We start from the raw sequence: 17,575 nt of genomic DNA, 5'->3' as shown, positions 1-17,575 counted from the left end.
TTTTTTTCTATTCTATTGTGGATTTCATTTTACATAATGGCTTCTTCAAGTAGACAGAATTATGTAAATAAGACTGACTTATTTTGTTACGTAAGTGGCTACTACACACTTCCCCCAAAGGTGCAATATAACACAGTTTGTTAGGCGTGTCCATAGAACGTATTTTCAAGTTTCTCGTGCCGACCAAGACAAAAAAAATGGGCTCCTCATATTGTGTGTCATAATTGTGAGGAAATGTTACGTGATTGGGCAAAAGGAAAGCGAAATGGTATGCCTTTCGACATTCCCATGGTTTGACGAGAACCGATGGACCATCTAAGTGATTGTTATTTTTGCCTGGTCAATACAAAGGGTATTGGCAAGAAAAGCCGACATTCTATTTTGTATCCGAGTATTCCCTCAGCAATTTGACCGATCCCTCACTCGGATGAACTCCCAGTTACAGTTTTTTAATGGTTTTGGCTCTCCCGTAGATGAAGAAAGTGAAAGGGAGGGGTATCGTACGGCTTGTGATAAGGTGTGTGAAGAAACGGCTATGGAATCCGAAGATTCACCTCACTAAATCCTCTACACCTTAGCAGTTCATCCAGCCTAAATTGAATGACTTAGTAGGTGATTTGGCTCTCTAGAAGAAAACTACTGAACTATTAGCTTCCAGACCTTGAGAAAAGAATCTGTTACATCATTCGGCACAGGTGTCATATTTCCGAAAGCGGGAAAAGGATTTTGTAGACTACTTTTCAGAAAACAACAGCTTTGTTTACTGCCATGGTATCCCAGGTCTTCTAACTGAATTAGGCGTTTCCTCTTATAATCCAACAGAATGGAGGGTATTTATCGGCAGTACGAAGCGCAGTCTCAAGTGTGTACTCTTCCACAACGATAATGCTTACGGATCGGTTCCAATTGGTCATTCGGCGCATTTGCGAGAATAACATAATAATATTAAATTTGTGATTGAATTACTCAAGTATGAGGAACATAACTGAACAATTTGTGTTGATCTCAAAATGGTCAACTTTCTGCTTAGACCACAGAATGGTTTTACGAAGTATCCGTGCTATCTATGTATGTGAGACAGTCGAGCTCGAGAACTGCACTGGGAACAAAAAGAATGGCCTATCCATGACACTCAAAGTAGGAATGCCAAACATTGTGAATGAATCAATTGTCAGCCGAGATAGGATCATTTTTCTCCCACTCATCATGCTTGGCTTGATGAAACAGTTCGTGAAGGCACTAAATACTGATGGTGACTGCTTTCTGTATCTAATTTCTACATTTCCTGCTTTGTCTTACGAGAAGATCAAAACGGGCGTGTTCGATGGACCACAAATTCGTGTTATTTTGCGTGATGAAGAATTTACCAAGAAGATGAACTACAAGGAGGAGTCAGCTTGGCTGTCTTTCATACAGGTTATAAAGAAACTTTCTAGGCAAGAAAAAGTCGGATAACCATGAAGTGCTGGTTAAGAGATTGTCATCGGCCTTTCGAGATCTTGGGAGTAATATGAATGTGAAGATCCATTTTCTATACAGCCGCCTTGATCAATTCCCTAAGAACCTTGGAGATTGTAGCGATGAACAGGGAGAGCGTTTCCAACAAGACCTGAAGACGTTGGAAGAGCGTTATCTAGGGCGATAGGACAAAAATATGTTGGCAGATTACTGCTGCAGTATCAAACGAGAGTGCCCCGTGATTTCCATAAGCGCAAGTTTTTGCCTCAACAGAAAGTGTTTGAACTTTCCATGATTTCATATGAGTTTTTTGTATTATTGTGGCTTGTATCTAGACAAATATCTTATTGTCAGGGAAGAGGTCTTAAACGTAATTCAGTATTAGATGTAACAGTGTGTGTAATTACCACAGACAAATACTTTCGTAATGATTAATATCATTTTTCTAATACAAGTGGTCCTTATGTAGATGAATGTGTCATTCTCACGTAAATGCCTTAAATTTACATTTGTACACTAGCATATTAGTTTGTAAGTAATACCACTGAAATTTTAATAGTTCCAACTTTAGATGTATATTCTTTAATTTTGCAAGGCTTAATATACCTTTTGGTAATAGATGTGGATTGTATTCAGACATATACGTTGATTTCTGATTAAATACTTATATTCATATTCATAGTGGGTGCTATGTAATGCCCGGAAACAAATGAGTTTATTTTGCATATTTACCATATATATTTTGCATATTGTAAGGTATTTACACTCTTTTCTGAATATATAGATTAAATTTCTTATCAATGTGTTTGTTCTAGCCCTTTCTAGAGGCTATATTAACAGATTCCTTAAAGTGCATTGCTCCAAAATTCTACAAGCTTCAATTTAAAAAAGTATAAATATCATACATTTACATTATAGTAAAAATCACAAAACATTAAATTGCAAAGAAACTAGAACTTACACGCAAAAATTAAGTTCATATTTGAAATCAACACATTCAAATTAGGTAAACGAGGTGTTGGTATCAATGCAACAAAAATTTTGTTCCCCCAGTGTTATTTTTAAAAAGTCATCCTCCCATCTCAAGGGGTGAATATGTTCTTGAACATCATGGAAACTGATACCGTTAAACTCCGCGACCTTGAAAACTGAGACTTCAACACTATCTGTCGTTTTCAATTACTTTTAAAATATTGCCCTCTCCCTGGGGAGTGTTGTATGACCTTGAAGGTCAATTGAACTTAAACTGTTACTATTCATCTCAGCCAACCCAAAAAGTATGAATTCAACTCTAATATTGCTCGTTTTCGATTATTTTTAAAATGTCCCAATGTTATTCTTATGTGGACTTTGCACCTCCCACAGCTCACGTGTGTCCTAGGAACCTGGAACAGGTCATTTTGATAATTTCTCTGAGAGCTGGAAACACACTGAGAAAAATCCGTTCTTCGGACAGCGGTATATTGTACAAATATACGGAATCCTGTTGCTTACTACAGAAATCAGTACGGAGCATACGTTATCGTATGCTACAAAAGCACTGCTCTTAGGTGTTACATCATGCCGTTTCAGAACAGTCTTCCTTATATTATATACCTATATGCATATTACCTTCGTCAGCTATATGTTATATACGTCCATTTGTATGTGAGATCCTGACCGCCTATATTGTTTCACACGGAAAGTACGTATAGATGGAACACTTATACAGAAAGTATTACAAAACATGCGTTTTCAGTTACACGTTTGCTGTACGTTAAGTCCAAAGACTACAGGATTTACAAATGTAACATACGATTTTATGTGCGCCACATACGGTTTTTTTCTCAGTGCATACTATTAAAATTTCGTGTTTGTATCTATAGTGCTCGAGTTGAAGAGCACTACAGACAGACAGAGTAAGAATTAATAGAATGCATTTTCTCCGGACAGCAAATTAAAACCTACATGAATAAATATACATGCCAGTATGGAACGAATGTGTCCCCAATGGATGAATGGCTAAGCTGATTGCCTTGTAATCAAGGAGTCCCGGGTTCAATTACCGATGGGGACACAAGTGGTTCGGATTCCAAGTTAAGCTGGCCAAGCCAAGTTTAGTACGTCATCATCACCCTATGGAAGGCAATGGCAAAGTAACATGGGTTCATCTTGCCCAGGGACCTTCCAGTCAAACACATACTTTCGATTAGAACACTACATTATAATCATCATTGAGAGAATTAGGTCACTTAAAATTACGTTTAACTTTTGTAACATGTCGTACCTAAACAACCACTCAACAAGAGCTGGTATGTTGCAAAATCACGGCTTGTTTCCTTGTTTGAAACATACGTTTGTGCGGGGGGCGGCAAATTATTAGAGCACAGGGGCGCACAATATATAAATACGGACTGCATTGAGCACGCATTGTTTTATCGTCAAACCTGATAAGCTATGCTCAAATCGGTTCCATGCCATGGCAACAGTAAATATTTTCGTCGGTTGTTCGTTTCAGAAATCCTTTCCTTCCGGCAGCGAAGAACTCCAACACACCAAAAATGCTCTCATTGCTACAGAATCTACATCTGTTCAATCTACATTAATTTTCATTCTGTACAGAGCAATTTTTGCATTTTAATCCTGAAGAACACGTGACGCTTCAACATTGGTGAATGAGCATATAATATCTACAATTTGAACATGTTGAAAATTTCGGACATATGGTTGCAACATTAGTTGCCCGCGTTGGCCTTGGAAGATCTTTTAACAATGTTATATTGACGACGCCAACTCACCAGGGGCACTGACCTTTTTCATTTTCGTCGTGTCTTTGCAATGAATTCATCGGGATCAAAATATCTAATATAGTATACCAAGAGGGTCCTGCCCGGCCCGAACTATGTTTTTATTAATTAATAAATTTTTTTTGAACGAACGCATTAGGCGTATATGTGTACGTAATATTTATCTTATACAGGTACAGGACACACGCAAAAATCAAGAATAAATTGATTGTCATAATTGCGCAGAATCATCAAAAAGTACTCTCTCGTGTCCTTAGAGTGCCCAGCTTGGTACAGATGGGAGAATCTTCTGTAAATAACAAAATATGTGGAGATCTTATCTCCGAGAGTGGAAGGGTTTAAGCAGAAAATGTCAATAAGGAAGTTCATTATATGAAAGTAATGTGTTTATCATGATGCACAACCATACACGTATCCTGTACGTTTCGGAGTGAAGTACAGTATATGAAGGCTGTGTGTTCACTCATGATGCGCAACTATAGGGATGTTTCAGACGTAAGGGATCTCCAAATAAGTAAATAAGTAAAGTATAAGTAGAGAGGGTAAGGAGAAACGCCTTTGGCTCACGGCCACGCTACCGTGCAACCTCTGACCCGTGATTCGAGATAACAGATTTCCTTGTTGCGTGGTTCCAGATTGTAAAGCTGCACCGAGAGAAGTTTTGGGGTTACCTCAACCTATTCTGAGCCTTAAGATGGTGGACCTACTGTGCAGCACAATGGCTGAATTTTCGGGAATTTTTTAAATGAAAATTTAGTGTTATCAGGCGAACCATTAAAATTTGAAGAAAGAATTGAATTTTTCCTGGCGATGTGATTTAGTAAGTCTTCTCGGGCTATCAGCTAGGTGAAGGTATTGACATCCGACGTTTCAAATGCAGACATCACATTCATCTTCTGGAATTGTAATGAAGAGACGGCATATGTGTGCATGCATATATGGTAACTATCTAGAGTAGAGCTGTGAATGGAGGCTTGTGTTTGGCTGAGGGAAATGCTGGCTTCTGATTGGGGGTCTGACAATGGGTTTCAACTTAGTCCTTTCTGGTCGGCCCTTTTTGAAAAAAAAAAAAAAAAAAAAAAATCAACAAAGCAATTTCTCGTACCCTTAACAACAGCCCCCATTCACAGCTCTGCCCCTAAATGGTCACCATATATGAATCTGTCTCTGTTAAAAGAGCTTATATAAGATTTTGTACGATGTGTGTTAAAATAAAGTGTATTCCTTGGAGCGTGTTGAAAATATAAGTCATTGAATTATATTATTATAATATTGTACTATGATATAATGTGTTAATGTGCTCTGTTGGTCGGTCTTACACCTGTACTGGAATCGGGACAAACGCACAGGGATTTGGGGAATAAAACAAAGAAAACTTGCTTGGGTTAAAAGTACAAATCCCACCATTAAAATTATATTTTCTTATGCAATGCTGCTTCCTTGCATTCCCAATTGTCTCATCGCACAACGTAAATAAAATCCACCTAAACTTATAATTGCCTGCTTTGGCGTTAGATCAGGTGAAGATCAGTTTCAACTTTGTAGCCACAGTTTTAGATCCCGTAGAAGATACCATGAGAAAGTTTCACCTTTTATTCTGTCACAATATTAAGGTCTGCAGGATTTTTATTTAGCATGTAGGTGGCCGAGGTATCTTCCAATATTAACCTCAGTATTTCCCGATATGGATTCAAAGTACTTTACAAGTCGGAGCAGGGCAAACAGTGGCGACAAGTGTTAATTCAGAACTTATCCTGACAGAGATTAAATTTTAAAAATAATAATTTTGGGGAGAAAAATGTTTGCTTTCAAATTATTATTGTTACTAATTACTATTTTTAGTATTTCTGTCTTTCATTAATATACCACCAATGTAAGAGTGTCTAAAATTTGATATATTTCAGAAAAAGCCTGGTTTCACATTTTGTCACCATGTTTTCTTTTAAAAGGGCGTATGTATCTAAAGTTTAATATATATTTTTTAGATTAAACCATAATTCACAGTTGCATCCTATATAACAATCGGTCACCATGTACATTTACACATATTTTTCTTTTCTTCATCAACCGAACCGACTCGTGAAAAAGCTTTTTTTATTTTTATTTATTTATTCTTTTATTTTATTATTATTATTATTTTATTTATTTATTTATTTTTATTTTTTTGCCATTTCCCGGAAATCGTCTTTACTGCCTTTACTGCACATACGTCTTTTTAACAAATCGATTCATATATATGTACTCATCTCCGGTTTCTTCATTACAATTCCTGAAGATGAATGCGATGTCTGCATTCGAAACGTGGGATGTCAATACCTTCATCTAGCTGATAGCCCAGGAAGACTTAGTAGAAATATTAGAGTTTATTATTTTCTTTACGCATTCAGAACTTATTTACCATAATATTTGATATTTTGACAAAAATCATATCATTCAGAGGGCAAGATCGCATTTTAGGAAGCAGAAATAAAAGTTTTATTTTCGTGCGTACATTCGAAGCATCAACGAAAAATTACTACTATTGATTAAAAAAAATACTCCGGTCAGTTTTGAAAGTTCAAGATATCGCTATCTACTTGACTACTGCGATTTTATGTCGTGTTCTTTTTACATGACTGCAGTAGGAACTGAGTTAAAGGCCGAAGGCCTGACAAGTTAATAGCATCACACTATATACATCTGCACTATAATTCGGTGCAGATTTTCTCCATTTCCGGGATGTAGTGGATAGTTTTTCACGCAGTGCTGTACTAGTTGCGTTAGTAAAACGAAAATCTGGGCAGGCACGCTGGTCCAAAACTGACCATGGACGTTAACTTGAAGATTAAGCAGACTCAGAGATATTGTAGTTCATCCTGATATTCCTCAGGAATCCTGAATAGCTCTCGCTGTATGTATTAGCACATTTAGAAACTACAGTGGTATAAATTTTTATACCAAAGGACTCATGTTTTCATGTAATATGGTACCTAAACACTGGCAGAGTCTCCTTGAAGATTAACGACCAAACCAGTGGAATACTTGGGGGCATGGTGGCTCAATGGTACAGCGCATACCTCTGGCACGTAGTATTCGGGATCCCTGGTTCGATCCCCGACTAAGTAAGTCTGGGGCGGACAGCATGGTATTCGTGGGTTTTCTCGAGATACTGCCCTTTCCTCTCACATTCTCATTTCACCAATTCTTCCTTCCTTCATTCACTTCTCTTAATCATCCGTCTCCCTTAACCTAAAGACCATAATCGTAGGACGTTAAAGTGAAATATTTCATTTCAACCAATGGAATACCATAAAACTGTGGCCACAGTAATGCAGAGCCGTCGCCAAATTTTGTGGTAGGGTGGGGACACTCCCGAGGTATACGGCCTGTGGCTGTTAGCTGTAACTAGAGCTAAACCTGATCTTGCAAACTAGATGTCTGATTAATCGGACTATGCTCTTTGGTTCAAGTACTGAGGATGCATTTTGATTATTATTTATATTTACTTGTATAAAAAAAAATAAAAAACTTCAGTTCGACCAAAGTGATAACTATGTTCAGAAGTTAGTCGTTTTTCTGTGCAACATTTTAAACTTAATATAATTTCTATTTTTAATCAAGATTGGTTGATTAAACAAACAAACAAACAAACAAACAAACAAACAAAAACGACTCGAACGCTAATTAGGTTCAAATATCAATTTTAAAAGTTTCAAACTTCTACCCACTTCGTTTTATGAATACAAGATAGGAAATTAGAATATTTTAGAAATTGTACCCTAATTCTCTTTAGAAGCAGAATTTTAGGAAACACGTAAGCACCTTGCCACATCTTTAAATAAGGAGTGATCTCTCTTCAGATAAGAGACTCTTGAGATATTTGATTTTTGACGTATGTAAACTCTACCTCCTTAGAAGACACATGATAAAAACCCTTTGTCAAGCCAAGTACTACGTTGAAAGTTCATTTCAGACGATTCAGTCGTTTTCTCGTAATGATTACACAGAACTTAGTGTTATTTTTATATGTTGAAAAATTATACGAGATAAATTCAGAAAGTAATGGCTCCAAGCCCATTACTTGACCAATAGTACTGCAAACATTCTGAACAGTTTAAGCTATAGAGTGTCGCTTGTTTCATCTTCCTATCTTTTCTCGTTCCATAGTAATGGAGCAATCCATGGCCTCCAGTGGTGAAGTCCGGTTGAAACAACGGGCTGTCGCTGAATTTATGACTGCGGAAGGTTGTGCGCCCAGAAACATTCATCGCCGCGACGAGTCGCGGATACACCAGTACGACCTGGAAACGAAACGTCAGTCGATGGAGGACCGCCGCACGCCCTCTCCTCCGGCCAAAGAAAATCAAAGTTGTCCCATCTGCTGACGAAGTGTAGTTGAATTCTGCCTCTCCTGCCGATAGTCCGGATCTTGCGCCCTGCGACTTTTGGCTCTACACCAAACTTTAAAGATCACCTTAAGAGCCAACGCTACAGTTGTGACGTGGAGATGGAAGCAACAGTTCGGCCGGAAATGGTGTCGTCAGCAGCCATCAAAATCCTTCTCTGACGGCATGAGAAACCTTATTTCGCGTTGGCGCAAGTGTGTTGCCCGTAATGGAAACTATGTTGAAAAATGATGCCACCATTTGTAGCTGACACTGATAACCTATATCGGTGCTATCTGTCAGACACAAATAAAGATATCACCTTGGAGGCATTACTTTCTGAATCACCTTTTAGAAATTGTTCCCTTACAAATGGAAGGTTCGAAAACGCTGGGGACTTGTCCACTTATCCTCAATAACGAGTTTATATAAATCAAGTTTCATCTCCCTAACTTAAGGGTCTCGTGAGGCACTGTATTCTTGCCAATTGTTTTAAACCAGTAACTCCCCCTTACGATACACATTGTAATAAAAGTGTCATGCTAGAAAGCAGGTTCCAAAATATGTTCATTAATCTATTAGACACTTTCAACCATCCTCGCGTTATGATGAAAGCTATACCGTCAATTCGAATGTTGACAAAAAGGAAGAAAATTTCCCATCCCTTCCCTTAAGGAGTAATCCCGAATAGTGCTCGGAATTTTCGGGTAAACTGGTACCCACCCGCTCGTTACCAGATACATTCGTTTCTAACCGATCAAATGCGAGCTAATGCACGGGCGGACCAAGAGCCGGGCGACTGCCATGGGCGCCAGTCAAGGGTGCACCAAAACGAGCCTCAAAAATTAAATTTTGTAACGTGTTTTCTACTGACGTATTTAGTTTATATTCTTGTACATCATCTTTCTCCATTCTACCATGGATGAAGAGAGTTTCATAGAGCTTGGTGGGCAGTATCGACAATTGGAGAAATGACATGTAGAAGGAAGAGTGGAGGGGGAGTTGGTATTGTTTATAGCAGGCTATGTTCTTTGCGAACCAGGCAACGAACGTTATTGGATTTTATATATGTTACTCTTTTAAAGTGGTAGTGGAGGGGGAACAGTATACACAGCATTTATTTATCATTTTTAGAAACATCGCCGCGCCAAACTCTCGGCCTTTTCGAAAGTAGTGTCTGGGAGATGTTTCGGTATGTACAGTTCTTGCCAAATCATTCATTTCGACAGTGTTTGTGAAATCGAATATACCGCTCTTCAACAACATAGGAGGGGGTTAGGAGCGGGACTACAAAAAAAAAAAAAAAAAAAAAAAAAAAAAAAAAAAAAAAAACGAGAAACTGCTATGTAAAACAAGTATATTAGAAATTCGTAATAAAATCACTGTAATAAATTGTAAAATATAGGCTAGGACTAGTAGGACGTGGGCGCCAAAAAGTCACTTTGTACGGGTGAAAATTTTGCCTTGGTTCGCCCCTAAGTTCAGGTCTAGGCCCTTCAACCTGTTATAACTATTAGACGTAATAGACTCATTATGAATCCCCACATACAAAATAGAACAATTTGTGTTATAATCACTTGAAACTTTTTTTTTTAGATTAGTGATAAAATATGTTGTTTTTATACAAATGTCTAAAATACTGTCGACTTGTTTGTGCTTAAGAAGATACGAAAAAAAAAAACCTTTGAAAATCATATTATTCTTAAAATATCAGTGACTTTTTAACTGATAGTGTTACAAAGTAGAAGTGTACCTTCGTAGCTAAGCTGCAGAATTGCGTGCCATAGTGGGTTTGATTTCAGATGGAGCATCAAGTCTCGAATAAAGTTCCTACGAAACAAGAGTTTAGGTTTTATTTTTATATTCTGTATATTATGGCTAAAGTAAAATGACTAATTTCCCGGAAATATTTACATTTTTTAATGGAATAATACATAAAACATTTCTTGTGAATCTTTATTGGTGGTAACTTTTCAAGATGGGTGTAAGGTTTGCGTAGCTGAAGTTACAGCTATATTCCCCTGGTCGCCACGACTGTCTTCTGTAATCAAACATCAGACTAAAACAGCACTAGGCAGATAAATACAAATTTTATTTTATTGAATTGTTTTGGAAATAATACGTTAATATATGATACTCGTAAAAACGAAAAAGAAAAAAATTGCGTATTTTAGGCTGACATCTTTTTACGGGAAGATAGTAGTAGTGCTATCACATTGTTAGTATTATGTGCGTCAGTGAGAAGTCAAACAGTGCTACATACCACATACTACTTAAAATGCATATTTTTCATATAAGGCACATAAATAAGCAAATAAATAACCTATTTGAGGGAAATAACAACTATCAACTGCATCAAATCAGTAACGAATGACATACATTTAAGCGCCAAATAGTACCTTTTCTCGAAAACTACACATGTTAATTTAATCTCTAGCGTCCGTTTCTTTTCAGTTCTATTGATTGATATATGACTTATGTTCGGACAATTTGAAGTTTGAAATCTTTGAGTTTTACGTCCCATGGTTATGCCGGTTAGGCTAAAGGAGATCGTGATGATGAGAATTAATGAAATGGTGGAATGAAGAAAGTGGGAGGAAACGGGAGAACCCGAGGAAACCCACGCGCACGGTATTTGTTTACCACAAAGTTCAGTTGGCGCGAATTTTAAACTTTGAGTCTATGATAGTGTTGGGCTGTTTCATTAACCGTACTGTATTACTGTCGCCTTGCAACTGTCATAGAGCTGTCTCGTGGATAGGCAGTTAGCGTACGCGCCTTTGGCGTGGAAGATTCGTGTTCAATTCCCAACTCGGGAGGTCATGTGGTTCGAATCCCACGTTAAGCTGTATTTCCAGGTCTCATATAGCCTCTCTGCTTAAAAGGATCGCTAAACTGAAAATCAAATCAAAAGCAAGCTAATGTCGTAATGAAAAGCTGGATTAATGTATACTTCAATATCGATCTCATGTTGATAAGTAGCGTCTTTATCCTTCTGTATATATATATATATATATATATATATATATATATATTGCTTTACAGAATTATTTTTGCTCTGCTTTCTCGAGAACTGCGCATGAGGATATACACTCATTCATATCATGTCGTTGAACCTAATGAGATCTATCGATTGATGATGTATTTATATATGTTATCTGGACATTTTTTCCCTTTTAAATGCTAATAATAATGTCGAATTTAAGGAAGAAATTTTAACTTTGAACTTGGTAAGGAAGGAATCAGCAGAAATCGTTAAAATAAGTATCTTGTTACGTTAAAGTTCTGTGGTCAGGCACAGTGAATTAAAATATTCAGTTTGTACAATATGATTTCGTGCTTGTCATCTTCAGGTCTCTTAATTGGAAAATGTCGTGTATTTAATCAATTAACGAGAATATTAGAAGAAATTATTTCTTTTATACTTCCAAATTGTATGTAAAGTTTTGTAGAACGAATATGTCGGTCGTCTGTTGTCAAGTATCACGGAGGAAAGTAAAAGATAACGAGAAACTAATGTGCACCCTTGATATGCAATTTCTAGTTTCAATATTCACGGCCGGAGCTCATGTGGTTCGGATTCCACGTTAATCAGTAGATCCAGTCTCATATAGCGTCGCTGCTGAAAGGGCTGCTCAATCAACTTAACTCCAGTTTTAATATTTATCCCTGTAGAACTAAAACGGTAAGAGATAACAAAGGATTTTTCCTTAGTTATCTTTTCAGCTCTCCGCACTTATTCATCTGTCGAAACAGAGGTAATAAAAATTAACTACACTTTGGGTTCTCAATGTTGATCTCCATAGAATGAAAACTGTAAGAAAGATGATTATTGTGTGCATTCATTGTCTCAAGAATAGGTTCCGTCTGCGCGTATCCTTCGAGAGATCTACAACTTTCAGGTTACTAGGGACCCCTCATACAAAAAGACAAAACGAGAAACTTACTTCTGCTTCTGTTGAAACTGGAAGAGGTAATTGAGCTACTTCTGATTTCAATACTTGGCGTCCATACACCAATAACGGTGAGAAATAGTAACAGATGTTTTCGTTATGGATTCAGCATTGCAAAAATGGGTTGTACTCCTCTATCATTCAAATGAAACTGCAAATGATACATTGTTTTATTTCTAGTTTCAATATTACATCAGTGTATTGTAGTTCTACATCGCGAAATGAAACTCACTCCTACATGCATGTAAGCTTCTTAATAAATTTACAGATATGAGTGTTCCATATGTCACAAGCCTTAAAATTTGCTGTTGTCCATACTGCTTTTACTATTTGCGTACAGAATTACAGAATTGTTCATTGTTGCTACTTTACTTGAAGTTTAAATTGTATGTAGTGATCTTTGTCAGTAGTACCCTGCCAACTATAAACTGTATATAGAGGGTGTTTCAAAACAACACCGACAACCTTTGAGAGGTGATTCCTAAAAACCAAAATAAGATGAAACGTATAGGCCAACCTGGGTGCACAAATGCTTCCTTTCGAAGTTATAGCCTGCCGAAAACATGAAAAAATGAAATTTAAAGGTCCATAGCTCCAAAACTATGGGACCTATCGTAGTCGGGTCAAGACTTTACTTAAGAACTAATATGTGCTTTATCCAAAAATACATGTTTCAGAATCCTAAGGTACCCAGGCAACAATTTTTGTACAGGCAGTTTGGTTACGGGCATATAATCTGAAGTACTCTCTAACTACCTCTGTAAAAATTGTTGCGAAAGTACTGTCGGATTCTGGAGCATGTATTTTTGGATAGAACACATATTAGTTCCTTAGTAAAGTCTTTGATCCGACTACGGTAGGCCCCATAATTTTGAAGCTATGGACCTTTTAAAGTTCAGTTTTTCACGTTTTCGGCAGCCTGTAACTCCGAAAGGAAGCGTTTTTTCACCCAGGTTTTGACTTTTTGTCTTACCTTCGTGTCAGGAATCACCTCCCAAATGTTGTCGGTGTTGTTTTGAAACACCCTATATATAGTGGCGGATCCAGGATGTGATCAAGGGAGGTGATAAACCATAGTTTGCAGCTTTATCCAGTGTATACCTGAGCGTCAAGGGGCTATAATCCCCCTTGGATCCGCCGCCTATGTATATATATATATATATATATATATATATATATATATATATATATATATATAGCGAGAGAGAGAGAGACGGATATCCCCCTTCCCTAACTCGCGGGACTGAATTTGGATTTAACAGCATCGGAAGTGTCACTTTTCAACTCAGCAACCCCGAAAACTATGTATTCGACACTAATATCGGTCATTTCCGATCATTTTTCAAATACCTCCCCCTCCCCTAACTTGCATCGTCAAAGTGAAATGATAGAAACCATCACAGGGCCCAACCTCATTTATTTTGAAAATTCATGCGGTTCAAGGGTTACTAAGTCACAAACAGTCACTTTCATTTTTATATATATTGATTTTTTTTTGTATCTACCCCTCCCCATCTACACTGCACCGTCAAAGTGAAATGATAAATACCATCCTAGACTCGTACTTCATCAATGTTGAAAATTTGATCGAGATCGGACGTGTGGTTCAAGAGATACAAAGTCACAAACATAACGACATTAAGTTATATATATATATATATATATATAACATAAGAACAAATTGAAGTTGTTACTTACCTAAAATATTGTATCCCCTTATCCATGATGGCCTGCGGTACGGAACATTACATGACATCGCAGTTTGCACTGCAGCAGATTCGCAGCTGTACCTGCATTGTCAAGTTCTTGCTTGCATGCTATACAAATGTCATTTACCGTGCGAACTCAACATGATGAAATGCACCACTTCAGAAGTCCAGAAGCGTAGTAATCCATCCGAATAGAATATGGATTCTTATCGGAAGTATCCTCAGACGGAATAGCGCGGATATCAGTAGAAGGTTCTGTGCCTCGGTAGAAAGCCAACGAAGTTAGTTAGTGACTTGAAGCTTTATCCTGGTGTACTTCCGCACGATGGACATCCTCTCCATACAATGCTGGTATTTTGTTTGTGTAAACTGGGATAGGACATAGACTGGTATAGCCGTGCTCTTTCACAAAGCCGTTACTCTGACATTGTTGTGCGGAAATATTAAAGATTCATGATGTATCCTTTTTAAAAGCAATTTTTCCGGTGGCATTTTGCTCGCTACAGCATCTTCACTTGGGGCTACGTAATAGCTGGCTAAGACACTGATCCATGTATACATACAGTTTTGTTGCTCTGTGAAACCCGACTTGACAGGTGTCACTGTATACAGAAACAAGTTGTTCGGGTGAAAATGGGCATTATATATAAATAAAACACCATGTATCTTTGTAATTTCTTGTACCGAGTTTAGTGGAAATCTAGTTCTAATTGTCGTAATGTAGTGTTTTATGTATTTATTTTTTTCAATGTATACAAAGATTCGTTCGCATTTGCTGCTCACTTGCATGATATGCTAGGTGTATTTTTCTTTCTTTATTCTTTCAGTTTCCTACATAATTTTGACATTCCTAAGGATCAGTGTAACTGAGACTTTTCATAATTTTTGAGAACTGAATTTAGATTTAACGCGAATTGATTTGGAATCATGTGATGCTATTGAGTACGAAGGTGGAATTTACAAGGGCTGGATGAAAAGAAAAGCAACATTGTTATAATTCGTACTTAGCTTTATTCACAGAAGAACACTCGTACTTAGCTTTATTCACAGAAGAACACCTGTTACGTTCCTTCAGTGTAATCGCCTCCCATCTCGATCACCTTCTGCCACAGGAGTGGGAGGCGTCGGAGACCGTCAGCTCGTCATTATTTGTCTATGCCCCGCAGGGACCTCCATACGGCATGAATGATGGCTTATCTTGTGTCATAGTGCTTTCCGCAGAGTAGTTCCTACATTTTGGCGGAAGCTTATCACGAAGTTCTTGGAAGCATTGCCAATGTGCCATTCAGTCTTGATCCATGCATATTGTTCTTGTTTCCGAAATATATTGTTATGGCGCTTCCACTTTCCCCCTCTACTTTACAGGACTCCTGCTTTTGTCTGAATAACACGCAGTTGTTACTACTCCCTACGCTTCATCGCCACATATTCTGTTGTCAGAGCTATGGAACTCTTGTAGTGCTGAGACACAGCCCTCTGTTGTAGAAACAGTGTTGGTACTAATTTTGATTCAATCTTTTTTTTTTCTCCTTATCTGTTAGAAAACCATTTCTGTATAGTGCCAGAATTACTCCTTAGACATGTATCATGTTTCCGATAATTTCACGGCTGTATTTTTGTTTTCATCCCTTAAGAAGAGTACCGCACACCATGAACAAATGGAACAGCGAAAAATGAAGGAGAGCATATTTGATCTGTAGTAGAGCCTTTAACTACAGGGGAATGATCTTTGGTTCAACTCCAGTCGTGTAGGTTTATGTATTTAATGTTAAAAAGGTTTTATATATACTTTGTTAGAAACGTATTTAAGAAAACGGTGTACATCATCCGATTCTAACAAAAGTCGCGTCACGGAATGTGTATCTGTAGAGGGCAGTATGCTGGTAGCTTAAAGATCGTCGAGCAACATGGAGTGTAGTTACATGTGTGGATCACAGCCCGTATCAGCAATGAGGCGATGCCATCGAACTTCTGTCTTGCAGTTAAGTAACTGCAAGGGTATCTATTTAAATGAAGATAAATTTAATTGTTCCAAAGTTCCAAGCTCTCAGCAACTATCGGAACATTAGCGTAAGTTCCAGATAACAAGCACACACCTTCCTCATATGCTCGATCAACCTATCATGTTGTTTACTCGTTTTGAATATGAGAAACAAAAAGTTAATTCCGTCATATAATAACTTGTAGATGCTCTAGAATGCATATTTAGCATAGAAAAGAATCTTACCTTGTATCCCTGTTAAAACTTAATACTTCTATATTTCGGCCCGCACTGGGGGCATGGTCGCGAACGCACCTATTGCAAACTGGAAGAAATTACTGAAACCTGTAGTATTACCTCGTGTGATAACAAAAAATTATAGTAAGTAAAATGAATTCTTCCATTTAATTCATGGGAAGATTCGTCTTGTTTAAAATGTTTTCATTTCTCACTAACGTGTTTTACGATGTGCACTATTTCTTTGAAGTAATCAAGTTCTGTCTTTTTACTTGTATTGGAAAATAAATTTGGAAAGACATGAATATTATTTTAATAAACCAAACAGATTTTGTACAGAAGTAAAGAGTCAGAACTAGATTACTCCACAAGGGATTAGTGCACACCGTGAAACAAGTTAGTGAGAAGTGGAAATGTCTTAAACAAGACGAAGAAAACGTTCTACACTTTAAAACTGGACAAAGTTCGAACTCGTTAAATGTTAAATATTTGTGATCGACACTTAGACTGTTTCGTTAGCATAGTCCAGTGTATGTCCCAGTAATACTAAATAATGTCCCAGTAATTTCTTCCAGTTTGCGATAAGAGTGTTCATGACCGTGGACGAAATATAAAAGTTTGAAGTTTTTAACAGCAATACAAAAGCACCGGATGAAATTTGATTTTCCTTTTAATTTAGATATCTTACATATTTTTCAAATTCCTGACCTCGGTCAGCTTACAGGGTGGTCCAAAACTCACTTTATCTCCTATGTAATTTACGATACAGTGTGATAACAGACGAAATAGTAGTTTAATTCACAGTGCTTATGGGACACCATCATTTTCGTAACAAAATTTATGAACCTGCAATCACGTTCTAAAATTTTACGCAGTTTTGCGCGAGTGATCGTAGAGAAAGCATGTTGAACAGCTTCTTTCATTTTGTTAGTTGTGTGGTAACGCGTACTGGCAACCTGCTGTTTGATGTAACCGCATAGTGCATTATCACACAATAAAATAATCGGGATTTCGGGAAGGGAAGGGCAGGGCAGACCAAGGGTGGTGATAACTGGAAAACCACGTCCAATCCATCTGGTAGGGAACA

The 17,575-nt window shown here is 37.5% G+C and overlaps 1 protein-coding gene across 2 annotated transcripts in view; it reads left to right on the top strand.

The window, feature by feature from the left end:
- Positions 1-17,575, top strand: part of LOC145673802 (transmembrane protein 70 homolog, mitochondrial-like) — a 99,982-nt gene that overhangs the window by 48,873 nt on the left and 33,534 nt on the right. The gene's annotated exons all lie outside the window — the stretch shown is intronic.

This window comes from Thermobia domestica, chromosome 17 (assembly GCF_964235325.1).
Source record: "Thermobia domestica chromosome 17, izTheDome1.hap1.1, whole genome shotgun sequence".
NCBI classification, from domain to species: Eukaryota; Metazoa; Arthropoda; class Insecta; order Zygentoma; family Lepismatidae; genus Thermobia; species Thermobia domestica.
The sequence above is the reverse complement of the archived record's forward strand: the minus strand, read 5'-3'. Positions and strand labels throughout refer to the sequence as shown.